The following is a 14,356-nucleotide window of genomic DNA, read 5'->3' on the forward strand; positions in this document are numbered from 1 at the left end:
TGTGAAAATTGCATTCCTTGGATTTGGAGACAGGACATTGTTATAGTGAGAGACAGACAATTTGGGGTCAAGAATCCTATAGAAACAAACCTTGTTGCTTCCTGAATTTACTACCTCATGCCCCAAATTTGTTTAAATTCCTCACTAATTAAGCACCCAAACCTAGGTTTTTGTCCTGTCAATTCCTCTCATGTTTATTGTTTCTTTGCCTAAAAAGTATAAAAGTTGCCTGGTTTGGCCACTTCTTAGGTTCTGTTTCTATGAGACTTCCATGTTCAAGAATTAAAATGTATGTTTTTCCTTTTAATCTATCTTTTGTCAATTTTATCATTAGTCCGGGAAGGGGGGGGGGGTTGAGGAGGGTACCTTCTGCTTCAGTAACAGTTTCAAATTTAAGTATCAATCATAAACTCAAATGTAAGATTGTGTCAAATCCTACTTCATTTAGAGAATTTTGAATCACTTCTAGTTTTAGTGTTTTCATCAAATACGTACCATTATTTTTCAGAAAGCACTTAAAATACTTTTAGACATTCTCTACTGCTATTTGAGATAAATATGATTTAATGTGTCGTTATAGTTAATATAATTATATAAATTTTGGATACAGAAATTTCTATACTCATATGCAATTCTTTTATTTTCTCTCAAACTCAATTCAACTACATTTTATCCCACACTAATCCACCAAAATAACTTTTGTCTAGGTCAGCAGGGACTCCCACAATCCAGTTGTCATTGTACACAAACCCATCAGATACTATTGAACAGAGTAGCTCTTTCCTTCTTGGAATCATGTGTTTCACTTGGACTCAAGTATTTGATTCCCTCTCCAGTTACAAGTATAATAACCTGCTGACTATTTCCCTGTCTTTTCACCTTGCTTATATTGCTGTGTTTGGGGTGTCCTTTCTGTATTCTGGTAGTTTATGGTTCCTATTTATTGTGGAGGTTCCTCCCTGTGGGTGGGGTTGGACGAGTGGCTTGTCAAGGTTTCCTGGTTAGGGAAGCTTGTGTCAGTGTTCTGGTGTGTGGAGCTGGATTTCTTCTCTCTGGAGTGCAATGACGTGTCCAGTAGTTAGTTTTGAGATGTCTATGGGTTTGATGTGACTTTGGGCAGCCTATATATTGAAGCTCAGGGCTATGTTCCTGCCTTGCTGGAGAATTTGTGTGGCATGTCTTGCTCTGGAACTTGCTGGCTCTTGGGTGGTGCTTGGTTTCATTAGATATGGAGGTTTTTGGATCATCTCTTATCAATTAATATTCCCTGGAGTCAGGAGTTCTCTGGTGTTCTCAGGTTTTGGGCCTAAGCCTCCTGCCTCTGGTTTTCAGTCTTATTCTTACAGTAGCCTCAAAACTTCTCCATCCATACAGCACCAATGACAAAACTTCTAGGTTAATGGTGGAAAGATTCTCCACAGTGAGTGACACCCAGAGAGGTTCACAGAGTTACATGGAGAAGAGAAGAGGGAGGAGGGAGATAGAGCTGACCAGGAGGAGAAGAGGGGGAATCAAAAGGGGAGAGAGCAATCTAGCCAGTAAACAATTTTCTATGAACTCTCCACAGTCTGGACCCCTCAGAGAGGTTCACGGAGTTACATAGAGAATAGAAGAAGGAGGGAGAGAGGTGAGCAGGAGGATAAAGGGGGGAATCAAAAGGAGAGAGATAGATCTAGGCAGTACTCTGTTCCCTAAGTGTTCTCTACAGCCTGGAACACACTCAGAGATTCACAGAGTTGGGTAGAGAAGAGAAGGGAGAGGGAGGAGATAGGGGTGACCTGGGGGAGAAAAAGGAGAGTCAAAAGGAGGACAGAGTAATCAAGCCAGTAATCACACTCCTAAGTAAAAATGGGTACTGAAGATTGTATTCTTAAAGGTACAAAAATGATAACAAATACCAAAAAGCAAAGATTAAAAATCTAAAGTAGATGTTAGACCCTCAAAAATACAATATTATTTTAAAAATCACAAGAAGTATAGAAATCTATATGACATTTGGTTTTTTTTTTTGCAAGGTAATAGTAGGTTATAAAAATGAAAATTAAAGGACTAATAGAGGACTTAAAAAAAAGAAAAAACTTTTTTTTTTTAGTTAAAAAATGATAATAGTAAAACTATATCTAGGAATTTCTCTGGAGCTGTTGCAGGCAGTGTGGGGTCAGTTCAGTTTCATATGGATAAAAGACAATCTCTTTAACAAGTGGTGCTGGGAAAATTGGTCAACCACTTGTAAAAGAATGAAACTAGAACACTTTCTAACACCATACACAAAAATAAACTCAAAATGGATTAAAGATCTAACCATAAGACCAGAAACTATAAAACTCCTAGAGGAAAACATAGGCAAAACACTCTCCAACATAAATCATGGCAGGATCCTCTATGACCCAACTCCCAGAGTAATGGAAATAAAAGCAAAAATAAACAATGGGACCTAATTAAACTTAAAATATTTTGCACAACAAAGGAAACTATAAGCAAAGTGAAAAGACAGCCTTCAGAATAGGAGAAAATAATAGCAAACTAAGCAAATAATAGCAAACAAAGCAACTGACAAAGAATTAATCTCAAAAATATACAAGCAACTTATGCAGCTCAATTCCAGAAAAATAAACGACCCAATAAAAAAATGGGCCAAAGAACTGAACAGACATTTCTCCCAAGAAGACATACAGATGGCTAACAAACACATGAGAGGATGCTCAACATCACTCATTATCAGAGAAATGCAAATCAAAACCACAATGAGGTACGATATCACACCAGTCAGAATGGCTGCTATCCAAAAGTCTATAAACAATAAATGAGGGAGAGGGTGTGGAGAAAAGGGAATCCTCTTACACTATTGGTGGGAATGCAAACTAGTACAGCCACTATGGAGAACAGTGTGGAGATTCCTTAAAAAATTGGAAATAGATCTGCCATATGACCCAGCAATCCCACTGCTGAGCATACACACCAAAGAAACCAGAACTGAAAGAGACACATGTACCCCAATGTTCATTGCAACACTGTTTATAATAGCCAGGACACGGAAGCAACCTAGATGTCCATCAGCAGACGAATGGATAAGAAAGCTGTGGTACATATATACAATGGAATATTACTCAGCCATTAAAAAAGAATACATTTGAATCAGTTTTAATGAGAGGGATGAAACTAGAGCCCATTATACAGAGTGAAGTAAGTCAGAAAGAAAAACATCAATAGAGTATACTAATGCATTATATGGAATTTAGAAAGATGGTAACAGTAACCCTGTCTTATGCAAGACAGCAAAAAGAGACACAGATGTATAGAACAGTCTTTTGGACTCTGTGGGAGAAGGTGGGGTAGGATGATCTGAGAGAATAGCATTGAAACATGTATATTATCATATGTGAAACAAGTCGCCAGTCCAGGTTTGATGCATGAGACAGGGTGCTCAGGGCTGGTTCACTGGGATGACCCAGAGGGATGGAATGGGGAGAGAGAAGGGAGCGGGTTCAGGATGGGGAACACATGTAAACCTATGGCTGATTCATGTCAATGTATGGCAAAAACCACTACAATACTGTAAAGTAATTAGCCTCCAATTAAAATAAAATAAAGAAATTAAAAAAAATATAATAACCATTTCAAGTGTACCATGTTCAAAGGTAATCTAAAATATTCCCTCAGATTCCTGGTACACTACAGACTTTCCTGTTTTGGTGAATGCCAATTTTTAAAGAACAAAGCTATTAGAGGTGATGGAATTCAGCTGAGCTATTCCAAATCCTAAAAGATGATGCTGTTAAAGTGCTGCACTGAGTATGCCAACAACTTCGGAAAACTCAGCCTGGCCACAGGACTAGAAAAGGTCACTTTTCATTCCAATCCCAAAGAAAGGCAATGCCAAAGGATGTTCAAACTGCTGCCCAATTGCGCTCATTTCACATGCTAGCAAGGTAATGCTCAAAATCCTTCAAGTTAGGCTTAAACAATAGATGAACCAAGAACTTCCAGATGTACAAACTGGATTTAGAAAAGGCAGAGAAAACAGGGATCAAATTGCCAACATCCATCGGATCATAGAAAAAGCAGGGGAATTCCAGAAAGAACATCTGCTTCATCAGCTATGCTAAAGCCTTTCACTGTGTGGATCACAACAAACTGTGGGAAAATTCTAAAAGAGATATGGAATACCAGACTACCTTACCTATCTCCTGAGTAACCTATATGCAGATCAAGAAGCAACAGTTAAAACTGAACATCAAAAATCAGACTATTTCCAAATTGGGAAATGAGTATAGAAAGGTTATATATTGTCATGCTGCTTATTTAACTTAAACGCAGGGTACATCATGCAAAATCCTGACTGGAGGAAGCACAAGCTGAAATCAAGATTACTGGAAGGAATATCAATGACCTCTGATATGCAGATGACACCACCCTATGGAAGAAAGTGAAGAGAAATTAAAGAGCTTCTTTTGAAAGTGAAAGAGGAGAGTGAAAAAGATGGCCTAAAACTCTAGCATTCACAAAACTAGCAATGTAACATCTGGTCACACCACTTTGTGGCATATAGATGAGGGGAAGAGTGAAACAGTGTAGGCTTTACTTTTTTGGTCTCTAAAATCACTGTAGATGGAGACTGCAGCCATGAAACTAAAAGATACTTGCTCCTTGGAAGAAATACTATAATAAACCTAGACAGTGTACGAAAAAGCAGAGACATCACTTTGCTGACAAAGGTCCGTGTAGTCAAAGCTGTGGTTTTTCCAGCAGTTATGTACAGATGTGAGAGTGGGACCATGAAGAAAGCTGAGCATCAAAGAATTGATATTTTTGAACTATGGTGCCAGAGACATCTCTTGAGAACCCTTTGGACAGTGAGGAGATCAAATCAGTCAATTCTAAAGGAAATCAACACTGAATATTCATTTGCAGGATTGATGCTGCAGCTGAAACTCCAATATTTTGGCCACCTGATGCAAAGAGCCAACTCATTGGAAAAATACCTTGATGCTGGGAAAGACTGAGAGCAGGAGGAGAAGGGGATAACAGAAGATGAGATGGTTGAATGGCATCATTGACTCAATGGACATAAGTTTGAGTAAACTCTGGGAGGTAGTGAAGGACAGGGAATCCTGACGTGCTGCAGTCCATGCGATCACAAAGAGTCACTACAACCACTTCCCAAACAATGTCACCTCTCATCTGAGTTACTGCAATAGCCTCCTAACTGATTTTTCTCCTCCACTCTTACCTCTGAATACTGTATTCTCACCAAAGAAGTCAGAAGAATATAGCAGACCCTTGAACATGGGAGTTATCGGTGCTCATCTTCCACTAAGTTGATGGTGTATAACTTAGAGTGGGCACTCTGTATCCACAGTTTGACATATTTGGATTCCACCAACTGAGTATCCTGTTCAGTTCAGTTCAGTCGCTCAGTCATGTCTGACTCTTAGCAACCCCATGAATTGCAGCACACCAGGCCTCTCTATCCATCACCAACTCCCGGAGTTCACACAGACTCACGTCCATCGAGTCAGTGATGCCATCCAGCCATCTCATCCTCTGTCATCCCCTTCTCCTCCTGCCCCCAATCCCTCCCAACATAAGAGTCTTTTCCAATGAGTCAACTCTTCACATGAGGTGGACAAAGTACTGGAGTTTCAGCTTTAGCATCATTCCTTCCAAAGAAATCCCAGGGCTGATCTCCTTTAGGATGGATTGGTTGGATCTCCTTGCAGTCCAAGGAGTACTGTCAAATTTACTATTGAAAGAAATCCACATATAAATGAACCCAAGCAATTCAAACCCTTCTTGTTCAGGGTCAACTGTACTTTACAAAGTCACGTCATATTAAAGTTTTGTACTGGCTTGCTATCTCTCAAGATAAAATCCCAAGAAATAAATATCTCCTATAAAGCTTTACATAATCTGCTCCCAGTCACTGTGCCCCACTCTTATTCACAGATACAATTTAATATTGCTCTTCCCCTTCTCATTTCACTCCAGACATACAGATCTTCTTGCTACTCTCCTGACATTTATCTTCTCTGGCATCTCTCATGACTTATTCCTTTACCTCGAACAGGTCTTCATGTAAATATCATTTTCATGGTTCAGTTCAGTTCAGTTGCTCAGTCGTGTCCAACTCTTTGTGAACCAATAAACTGCAGCACACCACGCTTCCCTGTCCATCACCAACTCCCGGAGTTTACCCAAATTCATGTCCATTGAGTTGATGGTACCATTCAACCATCTCTCCCTCTGTCATGCATTTCTTCTCCTGCCTTCAATCTTTCCCAGCATCAGGATCTTTTTCAATGAGTCAGTTCTTCCCATCAGGTGGCCAAAGCATTGGAGTTTCAGCTTTAGTATCAGTTCTTCCAATGAATATTCAGGACTGATTTCCTTTAAGATTGACTGGTTGGATCTCTTTGAGGTCCAAGAGACTCCCAAGAGTCTTCTCCAACACCACAGTTCAAAAGCATCAGTTCTTTGATGCTCAGCTTTCTTTATAGTCCAGCTCTCACATTCACACATGACTACTGGAAAAACCGTAGCTTTGACTAGATGGACATTTGTTGGCAGTAATGTCTCTGCTTTTTAACATGCTGTCTATGTTGGCCATAGCTTTTCTTCCAAGAAGCAAGTGTCTTTTAATTTCATGGCTGCAGTCACCATCTGCAGTGATTTTGAAGCCCCCCAAAATAAAGTCAGTCACTGTTTTCACTGTTTGACTGTCTATTTGCCATGAAGTGATGGACCTGAGGCCATGATCTTCATTTTCTGAATGTTGAGTTTTAAGCCATCTTTTTCATTCTCCTATTTCACTTCCATCAGGAGGCTCTTTAGTTCTTCTTCACTTTCTGCCATAAGGGTGGGTGGTGTCATCTGTGTATCTGAGGTTATAGATATTTCTCCCAGAAATCTTGATTCCAGCTGTGCTTCATGCAGCCCAGTGTTTTGCATGATGTACTCTGCATATAAGTTAAATAAGCAGGGTGACAATATACAGCCTTGACAATCTTCATGGTAAATACCTATGTTCCCAGCACTGCTTTTTTCCCCCATTACTTTAGATATTTGCACTCATGTTCATTTTAAAAAATTTTAGAGTTCTTACAATAAAATTACAAAGGTAGTATAGAGACATTTTGTCTACCCTTCATCCAGCTTCCTCTAATACTAATGTCATATAACCATAATATATTTCCCCAAATTGAAATTTTTCATTGCTGAAAGAAAAAAGTAAAAGTGTTAGTCACTCAATTGTGTCTGATTTTGCAACCTCGTGAATTATAGTCTGCCAGGCTCCTCTGTCTATGGGATTTCCTAGGCAAGAATGGTGGAGTGGGTTGCTATTTCCCCCTCCAGGGTATCTTCTCGACCCAGGGATTGAACCTGGGTCTCCCACATTGCAGGCAGATTCTTTACCATCTGAGCCACCAGGGAAGCACCACTTATCATTGCTGCTAAACTTTTCATTACATTGACACAATGCCATTAAGTAACCACAGCCTTTATTCAGATGTCACCAGTTTTTCCACTACTGTTTTTACTCTTCCAGAATCTAATCTGGGACACCTCACTGCCTTTAGTCATCATGTAGTCATACATTAGTCTCCTGATGTCCTCTTCTCTATGACTATTTTTAGTTTTTCCACATTTTCCGTGACCTTGACACTTGCGAAGAATACCGATCAGGTACTGGAAAAGTATCCCTTAGATTTGACTAAAGTTTCCTCATACTTAGGTTGTGGTCATGGATGTCGTTTTCTTATATATATAAAAAAAGGTAAAGATTATTATGTATATGATTTGGATTTCTGTAAGGAATATCTATATCATATATTTATTCAATCATTTATATTATGTATTCATTCATGGATGTTATTTTATTATTTGAGATATAATACTGTCTTTATGTGGTTTATTGACCAAATTGTCCCAGGTTTTATCATTGGGAAATCTTTTAGATTGGTTCTGTGCCTTTTTTCAAAAACAGCATTTCTTTACTTTTTATCCTTACAAGATATCTGAAAATATCTGTATTTTACCTTCTACAGTGCTAGACTCAACTATTTCTGTAAGAAATAATTGATTCTCAATTTTCTCAGTTGAAAGACCTTGAAAATATATGATGTTTACTAACCCATGAATACATATCAGTCATTATTTATATATTTGTATAGATATTAAAATAAACATGAGTTCATATTGGAATCTCCAACTTTGATTAAGTCAACCTTAGTCTAGGGTTCATTCTAGCCTTTCTCCCTTTCCCTGAAGGTGAGAAACCTGGCTCCCATTAATTACGAATTATTTACTAATTTGTTAAATCCTAGTATGCATGTAATTTTACAAACGCTATTTTCTCCTTTTCAACTTGAATGCCTACTTACAGAGATACACAGTACTAGGAGTTTGTCTTATTAAATGAATTTCTTTTGACCTTCCCTCTCATCTGTCATCAACAGGCTTCAGTTCAGTTCAGTGGCTCAGTCGTGTCCGACTCTTTACGACCCCATAAACCGCTGCACGCCAGGCCTCCCTATCCATCACCAACTCCCAGAGTTCACTCAGACTCGCATCCATCGAGTTAGTGATGCCATCCAGCCATCTCATCCTTGGTCGTCCCCTTCTTCTCCTGCCCCCAATCCCTCCCAGCATCAAAGTCTTTTCCAATGAGTCAACTCTTCGCATGAGGTGGCCAAAGTACTGGAGTTTCAGCTTCAGCATCTTTCCTTTCAAAGAAATCCCAGGGTTGATCTCCTTAAGCTTAGGCTTTCTCCATTTTGCTAGATTAGTCACCATGCATCTATTGGCTTCAAACTCAGGTTGTGTTGGCTTGTCCTCTGCTCTCACCATAATTAATGTTATCATTGTCCTTTGGGTATGGTCCTTTACTACAATTTTTTTTTCTGGAGGTTAATGAGGAAATGTTAGAAATGCATATCCACTCAATTCTCCCCATGTAGAATACCAAATTTTTCATAAGCTTTAAAGATTACCAATATCCTTAAGATCTTTAGTCATTATGAAGGGAATGGAAGAACTATACAGAGGCACAACAGAGTTTTTGACATCAGTAATAATATATTATAGATTTAGAATGCATATGCCCATCATTTAAATCACTGTAACTAGTAAGCTTTCACTGTCATTGCCAGGTGGTGAGTCTGTTCACATTCCAAAATTTTACTTCTGAAGACCCCCACAAAGGGCTCCCCTTGGCATTAGTCAACAGCAGAATATGCCTGCTTTTATGCAAACACTTTGTCCCAACATCTGTCATCTACTTTGCTGCTCTCACCCTGCATCCATGCTTTTACTCTGTTTCCAAACATTTGCTTTCTATATTGTGTTATTTTGCTTTCATCTTCTCTTGTGTTTTACAAGTTATTCATTTTAACAAAAATATCTTTAATTTTCCTACTATAAAGGTATTCAATGCTGATTAAGATAAACAATGCAGACATAAAATTGAGTATAAAATGGTCTTGAGTGATTTGTATTCACTGCAACCATCAGATGAACATACTATATGGCATCTATAAAAGATTCATTGTATTTTCAATGGCACAAAGAGGCTGAAAGTAAAATGATGGGAAAAGATATTCTATGTGAACAGTAATTAAAAGAGAAAAGGTGTGGCCATACTAATATCAAACAAATGACTTTAGGACAGAAATTGTTATGAGAACCAAAGATGGCATTATATAATGATAAAGGGTGAATACATCAAAATTTGTAACACTGAAAAATGAATTGTCAGACAGACAAAGAGAAATATAGTATGGTGTTAAAATGTGTTCTAGGCCCAACCCACTGAACAACAACTGAACAAGCAATCAAACAAACAAAAAAATCGCCAAACAAACCAATTTTATAGAAACAGAATAAAATGGTGATTACCAGGGGCTGGGAAGAGGGTAGAATGGGCAAGTGTTGGTCAAGGGTACAAACTTTCAGTTTATAAGAAAAGTATGTTCTGATGATTTAATATAGAGAAGGATGACAAGAGTTAGTAACATAGTGTTGTATACTGGAAAGATGTTGAGAATAAGTCCTAAGTATGGGTTTCCCTGATGGCTCAGACAGTAAAGAATCTGCCTGTAATGCAGAAGACCTGTGTTTGATCCCTGGGTCAGGAAGATCCCCTGGAGAAGGAAATGGCAACCTACTCCTGTATTCTTGCCTGGAGAATGCCATGGACAGAGGGATCCTGGAGGGCTACAGACCACAGGGCTGCAAAGTGTCAGACGTGACTGAGAGACTAACACTTCACATTCTCTATACACACAAATACACAAGTTGACTAGGTGAGGTGATGAATGTATTAACTATCTTCATTTTGGCAATTATTTTATAACATATACATCTATCAAATCATCATGTTACACACTGTAAGTATATACAACTATATTTGTTAATTATTCCTTAATAAAGATGTAAAAATCAACAAATAGTCAATGCTTCCTTTTTAGGGCTGCTGTAACAGTGTCATAAATGTTAAACAACAAAAATCATTATCTCACAATTAGTCTAGTTCTAGAGGCTAGATAGTATATTCAAAAGCAGAGACATTACTTTGCCAACTAAGGTCCGTCTAGTGAAGGCAATGGTCTTTCCTGTGGTCTTGTATGGATGTGAGAGTTGGACTGTGAAGAAGACTTAGCGTCAAAGGATTGATGCTTTTGAACTGTGGTGTTGGAGAAGACTCTTGAGAGATCCCTTGGGCTGCAAGGAGATCCAACCAGTCCATTCTGAAGGAGATCAACCCTGGGATTTCTTTGGAAGGAATGATGCTAAAGCTGAAACTCCAGTACTTTGGCCACCTCATGCAAAGAGCTGACTCATCAGAAAAGACTCTGATGCTGGGAGGGATTGGAGGCAGGAGGAGAAGGGGACGACCGAGGATGAGATGGCTGGATGGCATCACTGACTCGATGGATGTGAGTCTGAGTGAACTCCGGGAGTTGGTGATGGACAGGGAGGCCTGGCGTGCTGCGATTCATGGCGTCACGAAGAGTCGGACACAACTGAGTGACTGAACTGAACTGAGAGGCTAGAAGTCTGAAATCAAGGTGTTGGCAGGGCCATAATTCCTGTGAAACCAGTAAGGGAATCCTTCCTCATCGCTTTCTAGGGATTGGTGCTTTCCTAGCAATCTTTGGTGTTTCTTTAATTGAAGGTACATAATGCCAATGTCTGATTGTCATACAGCATTCTCTTTGTGAGTCTGTCTTCATATGGCTCTCTTCTTCTAAGGACACTGGTCACCTTGGATTAGGAACTCTTCTCCAGGGGATCTTTCCAACCCAGGGGTCAAACCAGGGCTCCTGTATTGCAGGCAGAATCTTTACCAGCTGAACCACCAGGGAAGCCCTTCACTATGCTGAAGCCCCAATACTTTGGTCATCTGATGTAGAGAGATGACTCATTGGAAAAGACTCTGATGCTGAGAAAAATTGAGGGCAGGAGGAGAAAGAGCAATAATGGTTGAGATGGTTGGATGGCATCACCAAATCAATGGACATGAGTTTGAGCAAACTCCGGGAGATAGCAAAGGACAGGGAAGCCTGGCTTGCTGCAGTCCTTGGAGTTGCAAAGAGTCAGACTTGATTTAGTGACTGAACAATAACTATTCCTGCATGACCTCATCTTAATTTAACTAATTGCCTCTGCAAAAACCCTATTTCCCAATAAGGTCACATTTTGTAAAAGTGGGTATTAGGGTTCCAGCATATCTTCTTGGTGGTGGTATTATTCATCCCATAACTCATTCTTGAATAATGAATGTGTCAATAACTCACAAGAGATATTAGAAAAACAACTGTGACAGATAAATATTCCTTATGGATACTGATACAAGAAGAAAAAGTGCTGGGAGCCAGCATGGAGAATCCCACCCATGGCAAAGGGCATGAGGAAGAGGCCTGATGGGCAAAGGCAAGATCAGGACTCAAGGGACCCCCTGAACTTGCTCGAGCATCTACCCCTGAACCAGAATCTGTCTGTCTTATTATTTTATGTCTTTCACCAGCTCTTCTGACATTAGCAAGGGGCTGTCTCTGACCAAAAGAGTTAACTTAGGGCTCTAGTTGATCTAGTTAAATCTCCTGGGCATGAAAGGAGTGTTTCAAACCCCCTGTTAGCATTCTAGCTTACTTGGCTGTCGGCGACGGAATGACACACCAACACTGCAGAGTGGTTTAAATCTTTATATTTTTTTAACATTTGCTTCTTCTAGCTGCTTAATTTTATATCTTTTGTACAACCCCCTACAGGGCAAGCTGCCAAGCACTATGATTCAGAGACTATACAGTGCGCAGGCGCAGGGCGAGATAACCTTTACCTTGGCTTATTTACTGCAGCTAAGACTTTGTTTGGGGGAACTTTTTTATCAACTTAGAATCCGTTTTGTCCCAAGGTCTGTTCCTATTGAGGAATCAGAGAAACATCCTTGTGTGCAAGCAATGTTCTTTTCCCACGGGAACAAACAGGATTTTTAGCTGAGCATCTCGTTAGCAAGCACTTCTCAATCTTCCTTAAATCTAGTTCCCTACACTGGGCAGAACATCTCGTTTGCAAAAATGTCCAGCCCTGGTTGAGAGTCTCGTTTGCAAGCACTTCTCAACCTTCTTTAAACCTAGTTCCCTACACTGGGCAGAACATCTCGTTTGCAAGAATGTCCAGCCCTGGTTGAGAGTCTCGTTTGCAAGCACTTCTCAACCTTCCTTAAATCTAGTTCCCTACACTGGGCAGAACATCTCGTTTGCAAGAATGTCCAGCCCTGGTTGAGAGTCTCGTTTGCAAGCACTTCTCAACCTTCTTTAAACCTAGTTCCCTACATCTCCCCCTTTCTTTTTTTGTAGATGTTGAATAAGCGCTTGAATACACAAAGCTTTTTCTTTCAATTGTTTTTCTTTTCGCCAGGGCCGGTAGACTATAAAAGCAATAAAACATAAAGCAACAATTAACAAAGTATTTACAAAGGATGTTGTTAACAATGTAGATACATGCCCTAAAGGATTAAGGTTGTCTAATCCTTCTTGAAGACTTTTTAGTATATCAGAACCAAGAATATCAGGCAGCGTCTTACTAAAAGTTGACAATATAGTTTGTTCCAATTCCATAATTTTAGCAGTTAAATTCTGGTGTCCCACTAAAGACCTTTTTACCTTTTCCCAACCCTCACTCATATTAAAGGGAACAGGGGTTACACATAGGTGAGATGAGTTCTAATCACATTTTAACACACTCTTTGTAGCTAACACAGTCACTTGATCTCCTAACCAGGAAACTGTGTGTTGTAAATTTAATATATCAGTAGCCAATTGAGCGTCCAGATCATGCTGTTGTTGCCACAATAAATGAGCATCTTTATGCCATTCCCTGACAAAATCAGCAGTCTGTATGCCTTGATGCAAAGCAAGACCTGCTACAGTTGCTGTTGCTGTTACTGAAGCCACGGCGAGAATTGATGCGATGACAATGCCAAGCATTCTTTGAGATCGATGGAGAAGAGTTTGTACAGCATTTACAAGATGAGTGACAGCAAAAGAGTCCGACCAAAGTCGAGTAAGATTAACAGGCAACCAAAGTTTAGTCCGTGCTTTTACAATGACCAAAGAATAATTACTGGAATGGACCATCTTGTTTTTAACATTTTTCTACCAAGAACGATTTATACATTGAGTCAAGTTACAATCAGAACATGATATAACTCCCAAAATTTCATTCCAAATCCATTGCCCATACAGTAAAGAATAAGGAAATTTTACACATACTATAGCAGAGTAAGATTTATTAATATGCAAATGAACTTGAAATGGCCCCTTAGTGATACCATACATTTTTCCCCCTTTCTTATTTTTTTAATGTATTTTCGAAGAGTCCGATTAGCTCTTTTAATTATAGCTTGTCCTTGACTATTATAAGGAATACCAAAAGTGTGCTTAATATGATATTGTTTTAAAAATTGAGATAATTTAGAGGATTGATATGCGGGAGCATTATCAGTTTTTAATTTTATAGGTATGCCCATAATAGCAAAACAAAATAATAAATGAGTAATAACAGAATCTGCCTTTTTTGAACTTAAAGCTGTAGCCCATTGAAAATGAGAATAAGTATCTATAGTATGATGAACATATTTTTGTTTACCGAATGAAGAAATAAAAACAACATCTATTTGCCAAATTTGGTTAGATTGTAGTCTTCTGGGATTTACTCCAGGAGGGGCAAAGGGCAAAATAAACGGTGCACATATGGAACAAGAACGAACAATGTGTTGAGCTTGTTTTTGTGTTAACGAATAAGTTTTTTGTAACCCTTTAGAATTAGTATGATGTAAACAATGTTCTTGTGTTGC

The sequence above is a fragment of the Ovis canadensis genome, chromosome 18 (assembly GCF_042477335.2).
Source record: "Ovis canadensis isolate MfBH-ARS-UI-01 breed Bighorn chromosome 18, ARS-UI_OviCan_v2, whole genome shotgun sequence".
Lineage (NCBI taxonomy): Eukaryota > Metazoa > Chordata > Mammalia > Artiodactyla > Bovidae > Ovis > Ovis canadensis.